We start from the raw sequence: 14,323 nt of genomic DNA on the forward strand, positions 1-14,323 counted from the left end.
GACCACTATGCCCACTATAATATCTAATAGAATATGTTTCCCTTAACCAAAAAGTCATTGTGAATGCCAAGAAACTAATATGTCTCATAACCCATACAACCCCTAGTTTACTGTGATCACTAGTACTCTTAGAGAATTAGAAACCCTTCCACAATGCAACCTCTAACCACTATTACCATTAATGAAAAATGACATTGATTACTTTATAATCCTTAACATACTAACTCTAAAATTAGGTAAACCATTGTGCACTATGATCTTTAACACAACGAATTCTAGAAACTATGCCCCCTAGTGCAGTGTCATGATAAAGATATTGTAACTCCTAAAAAGTCACAATGCACATAAAATTTAATAGTTATCACATTAGCTATAACTTATATATACATAAGGTGGCTTAACATAGTGAAGATAACAATGAATCAAGTGTAGGTCCTTCAAATTAAATTCTATGAGAAGGGAATATAAAAAATCTTGACTATTTTGTGGATGATATCTTGACTATTGACATTAACCAAAAGAACATTTTATGGGAGTCAACCTATGGTAATGATATTTATGAGTATTCATATATGTCCCATTAGATGATATGATAATGGCCTATATTCTGTAGATCACTTGAGGCCATAATGTTGGTGTGTCAAGCCCATTTCATCTATCATGCTTATGCTTTCAAAACCTTAATTTTACCTATGTTCCCTATCTCAAGGTCATTTGTTGTTTTCCTTTATACTAGTAACTAATGGTCATTATCTACTACACTACAAGTATATAAGAAATTTGTTAGAATATTTTAGTAAAATATAAAATATTGTAAAATATTGGTGCATATATTAGTGAATTGTAAAATCTTGTAAAATATTAGTGAATCATTCACTTAATTATAAAATCTTTAAATTATTGGTGAATCCCTCATTCAATCCTTACATCAAGTTATTTTTCCTTCTTATGCATTTATTCTCTAATAGAAAAACAATTATCCAATTACTTTGCTTCAAATAAACCAACATCTTTAGGATTTGGTGGTTCATCCCCATCTATATGTTTTTTCAACTCCTTGGTGTGTAATTATTATAGTAACTATTGTGTTTTCTTCTTCATTCAAAACTCTAACAATTGTTGATCAATACACAATTTTTTGAAATTACACAAAATGTGCAATGGGATTGACTAAAAGACAAAATATCTAATGAAAATTAATTTCTTATATGATAAAAAAATCAATTAACACAAGGTCATTATAAAGCCACAATTTTCGAGTTCAAAAATATAGCCCACAAAGAAAAATGTTCATTACTTAGTATGACATGTTACAATATAAGTATCATCAAAGGATTTCAACTTCAAAAACTATAATACACTAAAGAGTCTCTGATCCTCCAATATTTTCATGTATTCCTCCTTTAGCCTTTTCCTCAAAAGCATAATTTCATTAAATGAATTTTGTTCCAATGAAAATAGATTCCCTACAATGAACACATAGGAAGCTAGAGCATAGGTCATTATTCCATACAAGATAAATTGTGGATTCTCTAAAAAGCGAAGAAGCTCAAGTCATGTATGAAAGTGACCCAGAAATTAATTTAATTTCCTTAAACTAATATATATAAAAAAAATATTTATAATTACACAAAATATGTGGAATACCTAAAGAATAGAGAAAGCCATATATGATTCCTAATATCCTATGTTCATCAAATAAACATTAAAAAAACATGAGGCTTTGTATTCAGGAAAAACCATTGACGTTAGCCCAACACTTTTTGAATCAATGATAATTAGATGAAACAAGTCATTTCCAAACAAATGGTTCATTAAACAATAAAACTAGAACTATAAGTGTTTAAGGGACTAACAAAAGTTTTATAATATATATATATATATATATATATATATATATATATATATATATATATTCTTCAAATTCTTGGAAAATATATCAGATTTAAACATAAAAGAAATTTCATGTACTTGAATAACTATATTTGTGCATACAGAAAATATTCCTAAATGAATTACTTATCATTTAATAGTAGGATATTATGTATGTGAAGAGTTCTATTTTGGATTCATGAGACTATAGCTTTCATTTCCAACTGTGGAGAAGAGAGTTCCAATTTAGTATTTGAATTTAAGACATGAACCTTAAATTAATTTTCATATCTCCACATCCAGCTCCACCATCTAATCGTCCTCTTGCACCTCCTCCTCCTCCTCCTCCTTATCCTCCACCTCCACCTCCACCACCTCCTCCTCCTCCTCCTCCTTATCCTCCTCCACGTCCACGTCCACCTCCTCCTCCTCCTCCACCACCTCATCTTCACCCACCTTCTCTTCCCCCACCTCCTCTACTACCTCTGCCTCTACCTCCACCTCCTTCTCCACCTCTTCTTCCTCTAACTCCTCCACCACTTCCACATCTGCCTCCTCCTCCTACTCATCCACCACCACTATCACCTCCTCCTCCCCTGCCTCTTCCTCCTCATCCACCACCAACTCCAACTCCACCTCCACTTCACCCACCAAATCCTCCTACTCCTAGTCCTTATCCTCCTTCTCGTGCTACTCCTCCACCTCCACCTCAGCTCGTCCTTCTCCTCCGTGTCCTCCTCATCCTCCTCCACCTAAACCTCCACCTCCACTCCTATCCACTCACCCTCCACCTCCACTTCCACCTCCACTTCCACCTCCACCTCCACATTCATCTCCTCTTCCTCCTCCACACCCTTATCATCCTCCTCCTCCTCCACCTCCACCTATACCTTTACCACCTCCTACTCCATCACCACCTCCTCCTCCTCCACCGCCACCTATACCTTTACCACCTCCTACTCCATCACCACCTCCTCCTCCTCCACCTCCACCTCCTCCTCCTCCACCTCCACCTCCACCTCCTCCTCCACCACCTCCTCTTCCCCCACCGCCTCTACCACCTCTGTCTCTACTTCCACCTCCTCCTCCACCTCCTCTGCCTCCATATCCACCACCACCTCTGCATATTCCTCCACCTCCTCCTCCTCCTCCTCTACCTCTGCCTCCTCCTCGTTCTCCTCCTCTGCCTCTTCCTCCACATCCACCACCAACTACAACTCCACCTCCACCTCCACCACCCCCTCCTCCTACTCTTACTCCTCCTCCTCCTTGTGCTCCTCGTCCACCTCCTTCACCTCATCTCCTCCTCCTCCTCCTCCACCTAAACCTCCACCTCCCCCTTCACCTCCTCCTCCACCTCATACTGCACCTTCACCTTCACCTCCTTTTCCACTCGCCCTCCACCTTCACTTCCACCTCCACCTCCATCCCCTCCTCCTCCTCCTCCTCCTCCTCCTACCCACCCTTCTCATCCTCCTCCTCCACATCCAAATTCTTTTCTGCTTCCTCCTACTCCTCCTCCTCCTCCTCCACCTCAAACCCTACCCGCTCTTCCTCCTCCTTCTCCCCCACCACCTTTGCCTCTGCCTCCTCCTCCTCCTCCTCCACCTCCACCTTCACATCCTCCACCACCTCCACCTCCTCCTCCTCCACCTCCTCCACCTCCATCTCGACTAACATCACAACCTCCTCCTCCTCCTTGACCACCTCCTCCTCCAACTCCACCTCCTCCTCGACCACAAATTCCACCTCCATCTGCACAACCACCTCCGCCTTTGCCTCCACCTCCTCCTCCTCCACCTCCATCTCGACTAACATCACAACCTCCTCCTCCTCCTCGACCACCTCCTCCTCCAACTCCACCTCCTCCTCGACCACAAATTCCACCTCCATCTGCACAACCACCTCTGCCTTTGCCTCCACTTCCTCCTCCTACTCCATATCCACCTCTACCACTTCTACCTCCGTCTACTCCTCCTCCACCTATTCTTCCTCCACCTCCACCACCTCCACCTCTGCCTCCTCCTCCTCCCTCCTCCTCCCCGACCACCACCTCCACCTCCACCTCCACCTCCACCTTCACAACCTCCATGTCCACCGCTTCTACCTTGTCCTCCTCCTCCACCTACTCTTCCTCCACCTGCACCTCGTCCACCACCTCCACCTTTTCCCCCTCCACCACCTCCACCTTTGCATCCATCGTCTCCTCCTCCATCACCTCCACCTCTACGACCACCTCCACCTACACCTCCTCCACCTCTACCCTCTCCTTCTCCCCCTCCACCTCCACCACCTCTACCTTCTCCACCACCTCGTCATCCTCCTCCTCCTCCTCTTCCTCCACCTCCACCACCTCAAGCTCCTCCTCCTCCTCCTCCTCCTGCACCTCCACCTCCTCCACCACCTCTACCTACACCTGTGCCTCCTCCTCCTCCTACTCCACCACCACCAACACCTCCACCTCCACCTCCTTTTCCACCACCTCATCCTCCACCAATAATATTGCCTCCTCCTCTTCCTTCTCCTCCTCATCCTCTTCCTCCTCCTCCACCACCTCCTACTCCTCCTCCTCCTCCACATTAACCACCACCAACACCACCTCCATTTCAACCTCTTCCCCATCCAGTTCCACCTCCACCCCCACCTCCACAAAAAACTTATAAAAAAATTACACATCATTTCATTCTCTTTATTTATAATACTTATGGAGTAATTCTTTACCACGATAATTCAGATATCAATAAATACATGATAATATAACAAATATTATGTATAAAAAATTGCAATATAAATAAGTAATTTTGAGAACAACAATTTAATTAATAAGATTTAGTTTAGTTTCTAGCTTAAGTCAAATATAATTTTCAGAATTTCACTAACAAAGTTATGATAAAGGTAATAAAAATGATTTGTGGCCACTTATGATTTTCAATATCAAATTTGTGAGAGTGGTGAACATCAAAAGTGAACACCCAATAATTGAAGTGCAGTGTACTTTAACACAACAACATTCTCGTTTTTTTGGGAAAATAATTTAAATTTATTATTTTTCACATATTCATATGTTTACATATTTATATTTAAAAATATTAAAAATATATTTTTATATTTAAAAATATAATTTAGAATGTTGAATTTATTTGTCTATTGAAAATTTCAAAGATATATGATCTAATCCAAATTCCAATTCCAATTCCAATAAAAAAAAATTGAATCTATTTTCAAATATGTTAAAAAAATGAGATATCAAAATGTATCACCGACCCAAGAAACATTTCCAATCGATCATTTGACAAACCTGGAAAGAGGTGAATGTTTGCATGAATTTATACGAAGTCAAAGTCATAATCTAGTTTTTTGGGTCATAATTTTATATGAAGTCAAAGTCGTAATCTAGTTTTTTGGATCATAATTTTGGTGCTACGGATATCTATGATTGATGTCTGGGTAACCATAAGAAAAAAATTCACTGCACAAGATTGGGACGATATACAGAAGTGATCAGACTTTTCAATGTGTGAACAAAAGTATAATAGAACACGAAAAGTATCAATAAGTATTCCCATAATTATAGAAAAGCAATTATAAATCACTAGTCAACATTTCAAATGTGCAAATAAAATAAACCATATCCATATCCATAGTTGCAGAAATTATTTTATAAACAACACTTTAAAACAATGATTGTGCAAAGAAAATTATCCATAAACTCTATCCATAGTTGTAAAAAAAAATTATAAACCATATTTTAAAACAAGATTCCAAAAGAGACATGGCTTCAAATGCGCAAGCAAAATTATCCATAAACGCCATCGAGGAAGAAGAGCCATGGCTCAAAAATGTTAAGATACCTAGAATTGACAGAAATGGCTATTTATCTCCAGCGTGATTGAAAGTAGATGTATGAAGGGCTAGGTGCGTTGAGGGTGGATCGAAGACACAATCGTTGTATATTCAGTCTGACGCTTTCCCAACAAGGATACAGATCGAACACACGACCTTCCTATACTCAGTCTGACACTCTGTCAACGAAGATACAGATCGAACACACGATCTTCAAGTATCTTCGAACACACGATCTTCAAAGATATTTATTGTGACGCTCTTCTATCAAAGATACATTTCGAACACACGACCATCATGTCATATATTCAGTCTCACGAAAATCATCGATTGAGGTGAAATCCGACGTGAACGATGAGGAAGCTGCTATGAAGGAAACGGGTCGAATTCAAGAAGACAGTTCATAAATGGAAAAAAAACGTTAAATTCACTCACAGGTTGAAAAAGCAAAAAGTCATCTAAATTTAAAAATAGAATATTAATTACATTTAAGGCAAAATAATTAACGTTTAAATTTTAAAGAAACGCAAAGTAAAAGATAAAAAGTTAAATTTAAAAAAATTGTTAATTGCTTTTGAGGTAAAAGATTGGCAATTTCAAAGTCAAAAGATGAAATAGTTGATAGCAAAGTAAAAAATTAAAAGTTAAATTTTAAAACAATATTTATTTTTTTAAGTAAAAAATAGGCCATTTCGAAATTAGAAAGACATACTATTTAATTCATTTTGCAGTAAAAAACCAAATTTCAAAGTGAAAAAAGTAATGGTGAAATTTAAAAACTCAATGTGTAAATAACTTCAAACTGCACATAAAATGCACAAAGATAATGTTTAAATCTGAAATGTTAATCTTTATCTTCGTGACTCACACTGGGTGAACTCATTTAAATTCACACAATTTTTTTTGCTTAATAACATTTTTCATTAATAAAATATTTTTTTAACTAATAAATAAAATCATATAGATTAATAATCATCTTCATTAAAGTCACATGCCTTAATAATCCTCTTCATTAGCAATTAAAAATAATTAATTTATATTTTTTTCTAAATACTTTTAGGTTGGAAAATTTGAATGATAAATATATAGATAAAATTTTTTTTTCAAATTTTGAGCTAACCTATTTTTTTCAATATTTCTAAGAGTCTTTCAAAACAATGAGGGAAATCATAAGGAAACACACATTGGTTTTGCCAGTAACATTTTGATCTATAAAAATATTTATTAATATATGTATCTATAAATTCACTTATTGTAACGAATTTATTATTAGTTATTTCTATATATTGCACTATATGTTAAACCCCACAAAATTGTTCCCCTTATTTAATGTAACATTTGACCACTCTGACAACTATAATATCTCATACAATATGTTCTCCTTAACCAAAAACTGTTATGAATGTCAAAACACTAATATGACCCACACCTGCTAATTTACTGTGATCACTCATACTCTTAGATAATTACAAACCCTTCCATAATGCAACATCTAACCATTATTACTATTAAAAAACAACGACATTGATCACTTGAAAATTCTTAAGGGACTAACTCTAAAATTAATTAAATCATAGTGCACTAAGATCTTTAAAACACAATGAATTCTAGAACCTATGACCTCTGGTACACTTCATGATCATGACAATGTAATTCTGGAAATTTTACAACACACATCAATTTTAATATCTACCACATTAACTATAGCATTAAAAATATACCTCTTATGTACCTAAAGTGGCATAACATAGTGACAATGTTGAATGAAGTGTATCTCCAAATTCAATCCCATAAGAAAGGAATATAATAAATGCTGTGTATTTTGGAGATGATATTTTGATTATCGATATTGATCCAAAAATCACTTTTCATGAGCCAACACATGGTAGTGGTTTTGATTATTGATATTGAGTCAAAAACACTTTTAATGAGTCAACATATGGTATGATCTTCATGAGTACTCAAAATTCACCCATTAGATGTTACAATGATGGTGTATATTTTGTAGATCATTTAAAGTCTTAATGTTGGTGTTTGAAGTTCATTTCAACTATTATTCCTTCCATCAATTAGTATTAATCAAATATAGATATGTTTTTTCTATATATAGTTATATGTATTTCAAAATTATAAAACTTCTAAATTTCTAAATTGTGAATTTCTACATGGTTTTTTCCTATTTGCACTATTCAATGCAATACGAATAATAAATATTCTTTATTCGGTTTCTACTTATTAATGTTGATCTTATTGTGTTAAATATATGTATTATTAAATTAATTTTTTAATATCTCATTTCTTTTTTCTTACTTCTAAATTTTTTCTAATGAGGAAGAGTTATTTTGCAGGAATAGGGAGAGTCTGTAACATTAAACTAACTATTCTACAATAAATTGGTCAAATCATCATATCGGAAAAATATACAACTAGGAAAAACACATTGTTTACATTCTAAATATGAATCATTATGAATGTGAAAATTCTAATAAATCCATCTGGTTCCCCTCTTTACTAATTTGGCTAGACATGAAACAAACTTCAGTAGTTAGTCCTTTGGAAATCTCTAAAGATCTTCTTATAGATGGAGAGTAGCTCAACACATACAAAAAATGTTTCCTCCGTCATCCCACATTCAGTTGTCCCTACAAATAATTGATGTTTGGTATGTTAACTCTTTACATGTAGACCAACAAGAGATTTCGTATCAGCCTACAGTTGACCATATATATATATATATATATGAATGATCAGTCAATAATCTAACATAATATTCCCAATTCCACCACAAGCTCGAGAAGAACAAGGGGATATACTTAGTACTTGTGACATAATATCATAAGAATATTGCAAGAAAAGACTCACAGAGTTGGAAAACAACACTGACATAAACATATACAATAAATGGGAATGAAATTTTTCTAGGTATTCAACTAAAAGATCCACAAAAACAATAGAATCTACACTCAATTTCATGATTTTTTTTTAGAATACCCTATAAAGGGTAGAAAAGAAAAGAAGCCTAGAAAATTTGAACAATTTCTAGAATAATCTATTTAGCCTGATGTCTTGCAGTTTCTTGGACATGGAAAATATGTATTCATTGAAACGTTGCTATAGAAAATGATTGTAGTTCAACAAACATAGGAACATAAACAACCAACTCTAGAATAACTCAACATAGAAAGAAGCTCACCATAGGAATACGACCAAAGATAGTCGACTGATCCCAACATGAAAAAAAAGTTAAACATCGACTTGAATTGTGATTCACCCCATGCTACTACGATAACAAATATAGAAGAATATGATGGTCAAGATAAAACCCGATCCAGACAGACTGAAATTGATGAAGTTTCATCCAAGCATTCTAGGTTTGATGACACATTATCTTGGATAGTAACAATATTCATTTGTAAAGAGAACAAAAAGAAATGGAGATTTGGTAGGAATGTTATAACTTTTAAATAGAGCAACATAATATAAACATTCCATTAAGAATGAATGATCCACCTTTCGCAACCCAACAATTAGTACATAAGTCGGTCGACCACACGTTATATATGCCTATAATTATGCTAATAACTATAGTTATAAAGTAATTATTAGGTTGATGGAAGATACTTAAACCCCATGGAATATGTTGGAACATTCATAGTAATATTGACATATTTCACCGCTAAAATTTTCCACTATGAATTTTTGTTGTTGTTGAAATATGCATGCAACTTTTTATTTTTATGAATAACCACAACGTAATTTGTAATAAAGTTATAATTTAGTTAATTTCTATTGTTTTTTTAATCTATGAAATGTGATAGGAATAATTGGGTACCCATTTTGACGTTATCTTGGATTGAATTTTCTTTGTAGTTCGATCCATTTAATTTATATGGCTTCCCTAGTTTGTCTTAATTTAGTGTTAATATTTTCTTTTAACTTAAATTGGAAATAATATCCAAAATAGATATGCCTATAATTATGCTATAGTAAGAATATACCTTCGATAGTTATAATTTAATTATTAGTTTCATCGTAGATATTTAAACCCCATGGAATATGTTGGAATATCCTGGTAATATTGACATATCAATAATATACCCTATTAATTAAATTATCTAAAATTAATTAATTCAAGAAAATGGAATATCAACCCATCATATTGGGAATTTGGTATTTCTATGCCATGGTAATGTAAGAAGAAATGTTTCTGTAATAATAGTTGGCTGAATGTGCACAGACAAACATATTTTTATATATTATATATTTTTATATATCATATATTTTTATATATTATATATTTTTGTACATTTATATTTTTATATATTATATAAGACCAATAATAATAATAATAACAATAAAGATATAGTTTAGTTAAATTTTATGAATTTTATAGTCAATATATTCTATATATAACATATTTTAAATTATTTTTGAAATATTTATTTCTTTAATTAAATTGAGAATGAGTGGAGATCATAACAACATTTTAAATAAATCTCAACCTTATATTAATGACTGATATTAAAAACATTAATTATTTATTATTGAATCTCTAACATCAATCTATTGATTATTGGTAATTAAATTAAAATTATAGGAATCCTATTATAAGGTATACATATTATCAAAATAACAAAATTAACTAATCATAAACATGTTTCCACAAATTTATTTATATGTATTTCAGATTTGTAAATTATGTATTCCCATTTTTTTAATCACTAATATATATATATATATATATATATATATATATATATATATATATATATATATATATAATATGATTTTTTTAATATTTTTTTGTTTTGGCGCTTTGTATTGAAATAGAAGGCATTGTTGATTCAATGCAATGGCTTTCACTAACTTCTAGTGTACAATGTAGTGTCTATGAGATTTATTTTTATTAAAGCTATGCAAATCTCGAATGCCTTCCCATTTATTTCTTTCGGAAGGGAATTTAAAAGATACAAACCAAAATATATTCAAACCATTATACACATATTAATGTTTCTCTAACCTCATTGTTCATGAAAATCCTCTTCAAATGAGTGCGAGATATGCAAGGCACATTCCACGTGATTGGAAGAGAATGGTATTACAATATAAAAACATATTTTTTTGACGGTTATTGATAAATTAATAAATATATTTTAGTAAAAAAATAAAATATATGGAAATCTAATAAAATAGATATACACTCAATAGGAAAGGTAATACTTTTCATTAAGAAGAAGATAACGGTTTAACAACACACATTGTTTAGGATTTGTAACACGTACATCATCTCCTATTGCAACTCTTCTACTAAAAATGTTCATCAATCTAGGGAAACCAAATCTGTAAGGATTAATTAATTAATTTAATTGCTTAGGATGTGGTCTATCTTCTCAACAACAACATCACACTAGGAAATTAAAGTTGAATGTTCCAATCAGTTGGCCAAGGAAGGGAAAAGAAGAGGTATTCACATCCTAAATCTTGTAAATTTAATCGAAGAAGTTCTAATTGACCACGAAACTAGATCTGGTAATTAGCCAACCACCCTTTTGGATGAACTTTTATTTCATTACAAGGATTTACATTTTTTATTTTATGGTGTATCAAATTTGTACAAATTTTTTAAGACTCCAAATCTTCCCTTCTTTGTCACAAAGGAGCAATTAAGGGTAGGGAAGATGTTGGAGGGGCTAGTCAACATAATTGACCATCCCAAATAATTCTAGAATTGATATTATAGAGTCGATCAACTGTCTAGTCGATTCGAGAGTCTATGTTAGATAGGCTAAACTGGTTTTGACATATATATATGGAAATGTATGCATCATTAAATCTTTTGTGACTAGATTCTCAAGAAAATATAATATAAAGTAACATTTTATTGGTTTTTCACTACATCATTTCTCTTCTTCTATTCCTATTTTTGTTATCTTCATGTGATTTCTTGTTTTTATTTATACTATTAACTAATGGTCATTATGTACTTCTCAAATAGAAGATATTTTAAAATATTGGTGCATCTTTCAATTAATTTTAAAATCTTGTAAAGTATTAGTGAATCATTCACTTAAACATAAAATCATGTAAATTATTGGTGAATACCTCATTTAATATTTACAACGAGTTATTTTGCCTTCTTATGCATTGATTCTCTTATAAGAAAACAATTATCCAATCGCTTCGCTTCAAGTAAACAAACATCATTAGGATTTTGGGGTTCATCACCACCTATAATTTTTTTCCACTCCTTGACCTTCATAAATGCTTCAAATTCTTGGCCAGGATATCAGATCTAAACTTAAAATAGATTTCATGTACTTGAATTACTATATTTGTGCATAGAGAAAATATTCCTAAATGAATTACTTATCATTTAATAGTAGGATATTATGTATGTGAAGAGATATGTTCTAGATTCATGAGACTGTAGCTTTAATTTTCAATAGTGGAGAAGAGAGTGACAATTTAATATTTGAAGTTATGACATGAATGTTAAATTAAATTTCATGTCTCCACCTCCAACTCCACCACCTTCTCCTCTACCTTTTCCTCTTCCAACACCTCCTCCAACTCCACCTCCACCACAACCTCCTGAACTACCACCTCCAACTCCACCTCAACCCCCACTCCCTCCTCTTCCTCCTCCTCCTCCTCCTCCACCTCCACCACCACCTCCTCTTTTCCCACCTCCTCCACCACCTCTGCCTATGCCTCAAACTCGTCCTCCACTACCTCAACCTCTGAATCCTCCTCCTCCTAATCCACAACCATCACCACCTCCTCCTCCTCCACCTCTGCCTCCTTTTTCTCCTCCTCCTCCACCTCTGCCTCCTTTTTCTCCTCCTCCTCTACCTCTACCTCCTCATCCACCACCACCTCCTGCCCCTCCTTTTTTTCTACCTCCTCATCCTCCTACTCCTCCTCCACCTGCAAATCCTCCACCTCCACGTACTCCACCACATCCTCCTCCTCCTCCTCCTCTGCTTCCTCCTCCTCCCCCTTCACCTCAACCTCCACCTCCACCTTCAGCTCCTCCTCCACTTTATACTCCACCGCTGCCTTCACCTCATTTTCCACTCATCCTCCACCTATACCTCTACCTCCACCACCACATCCAGCACCTCCTCCTCCTCCACACCCTTCTTATCCTCCTCCTACTCCTCCTTGACCTCCACCTATACCTCCACCACCACCTCCACATCCACCCCCTCATCTAGCTCCTCCACCTCCACGTCCACCTCCTCTACCTCCACCTCCTCCTCCTCCTCCTCCTCCTCTGCTTCTTCACCCTCTTCCTCCTCCATATCCACATCCACCTCCTCCTCAAACACATCCTCGTAACCCTCCTCCTTCTCCCCCTCCTCCACCTCCACCTCCACCTCCACCACGTCACCATCCACCCCCTCCTAATCCTCCTCCTCAACCTCTGCCTCCTCCTCCTCTACCAACTCCTCCTCAACCTCCTCCCTCCACGTCCATCTCAACCACCACCATCACCACCACTTCCTCCTTCTCCTCCTTGACCACCTCCTCCTCAAACTCCACCTCCTCCACCACCACTTCCAACTCCACCTCCGCATCCTCTACCTCCCCCTCCTCCTCCAACACCACCTCCTCCTCTACCTACTCTTCCTCCACCTCCACCTCCTATACCACCTCTGGCTCTTCCTCCACCACCTCCACCTTCGCCTCCTCCTCCTCCTCTACCACCTCCACCTCTGCCTCCTCCTCGACCCCCTCCTCCTTCTCCTCCACTTCCACCACCTCTATCTCCTCCACCATCACCACCTCCTCCTCCTCCAATTCCTCCTCCTCCTCTGCCACCTCAACCTCCACCTTCTCCTCCTCCTTGTCCTCCACCTCCTCTCTTCCACCACCTCTTCCTACTACTCCTCCTCCTCCACCACCTCCTCCACCGACAACACCACCTCCTCCTCTTCCTCCACCTCTACCACCACCTCCACCTCCTCTTCCACCTCCTCCTTAACCACTTTTCCTTCACTTCCACCTCCTCCTCCTCCTCCTACAACTTCTCCACATCCACCACCAACACCACAACCTCCAGCTACATATAACTATATATACATGATAATATAGCAAATAACAGGTATAAAAAATTGCAATATAAATAACTAATTATGAGAACAACAATTTATTTAATAAAATTTAATTTGGTTTCTAGTTTAAGTCAACTATTATTTTCAGAATTTCACTAGAAAAGTTATGACAAAGGTCATAAAAATTATGTGTGGTCAGTTATGATTTTCAATATTAAATTTGTTAGAGTGGTGAAAATCAAAAGTGAGCACCAAATAATAGAAATGTAGTATAGTTTAACACAACAACATTTCCGTTCTTTATTTGAAAAAAAAAATGATTATCTTTCACATATTCATATTTCTACATATTTATATTTAAAAGTATTAAAAATATATTTTTATATTTCAAAATACAATTTAGAATGTTGAATTTATTTTTGTATTAAATATTTCAAAAATATTTGATCTAAGCCAAGTTCCAATTCCAATAGAAAACAATCGAGTCTATTTTCAAACACTGTTAAAATATGAGATATCAAAGTGTATCACCCACCAAAGAAGCACTTCCA

General features: G+C 35.5%; 1 protein-coding gene across 2 annotated transcripts in view; it reads right to left on the reverse strand.

The window, feature by feature from the left end:
* LOC149178043 (uncharacterized) overlaps positions 1-14,323 on the reverse strand; it is a 121,580-nt gene that overhangs the window by 87,563 nt on the left and 19,694 nt on the right. The gene's annotated exons all lie outside the window — the stretch shown is intronic.

This window comes from Pinus tabuliformis, chromosome 4_1 (assembly GCF_031772625.1).
Source record: "Pinus tabuliformis cultivar Carrire ecotype Pingquan chromosome 4_1, CPIR1, whole genome shotgun sequence".
In the NCBI taxonomy this organism is placed as follows: Eukaryota; Viridiplantae; Streptophyta; class Pinopsida; order Pinales; family Pinaceae; genus Pinus; species Pinus tabuliformis.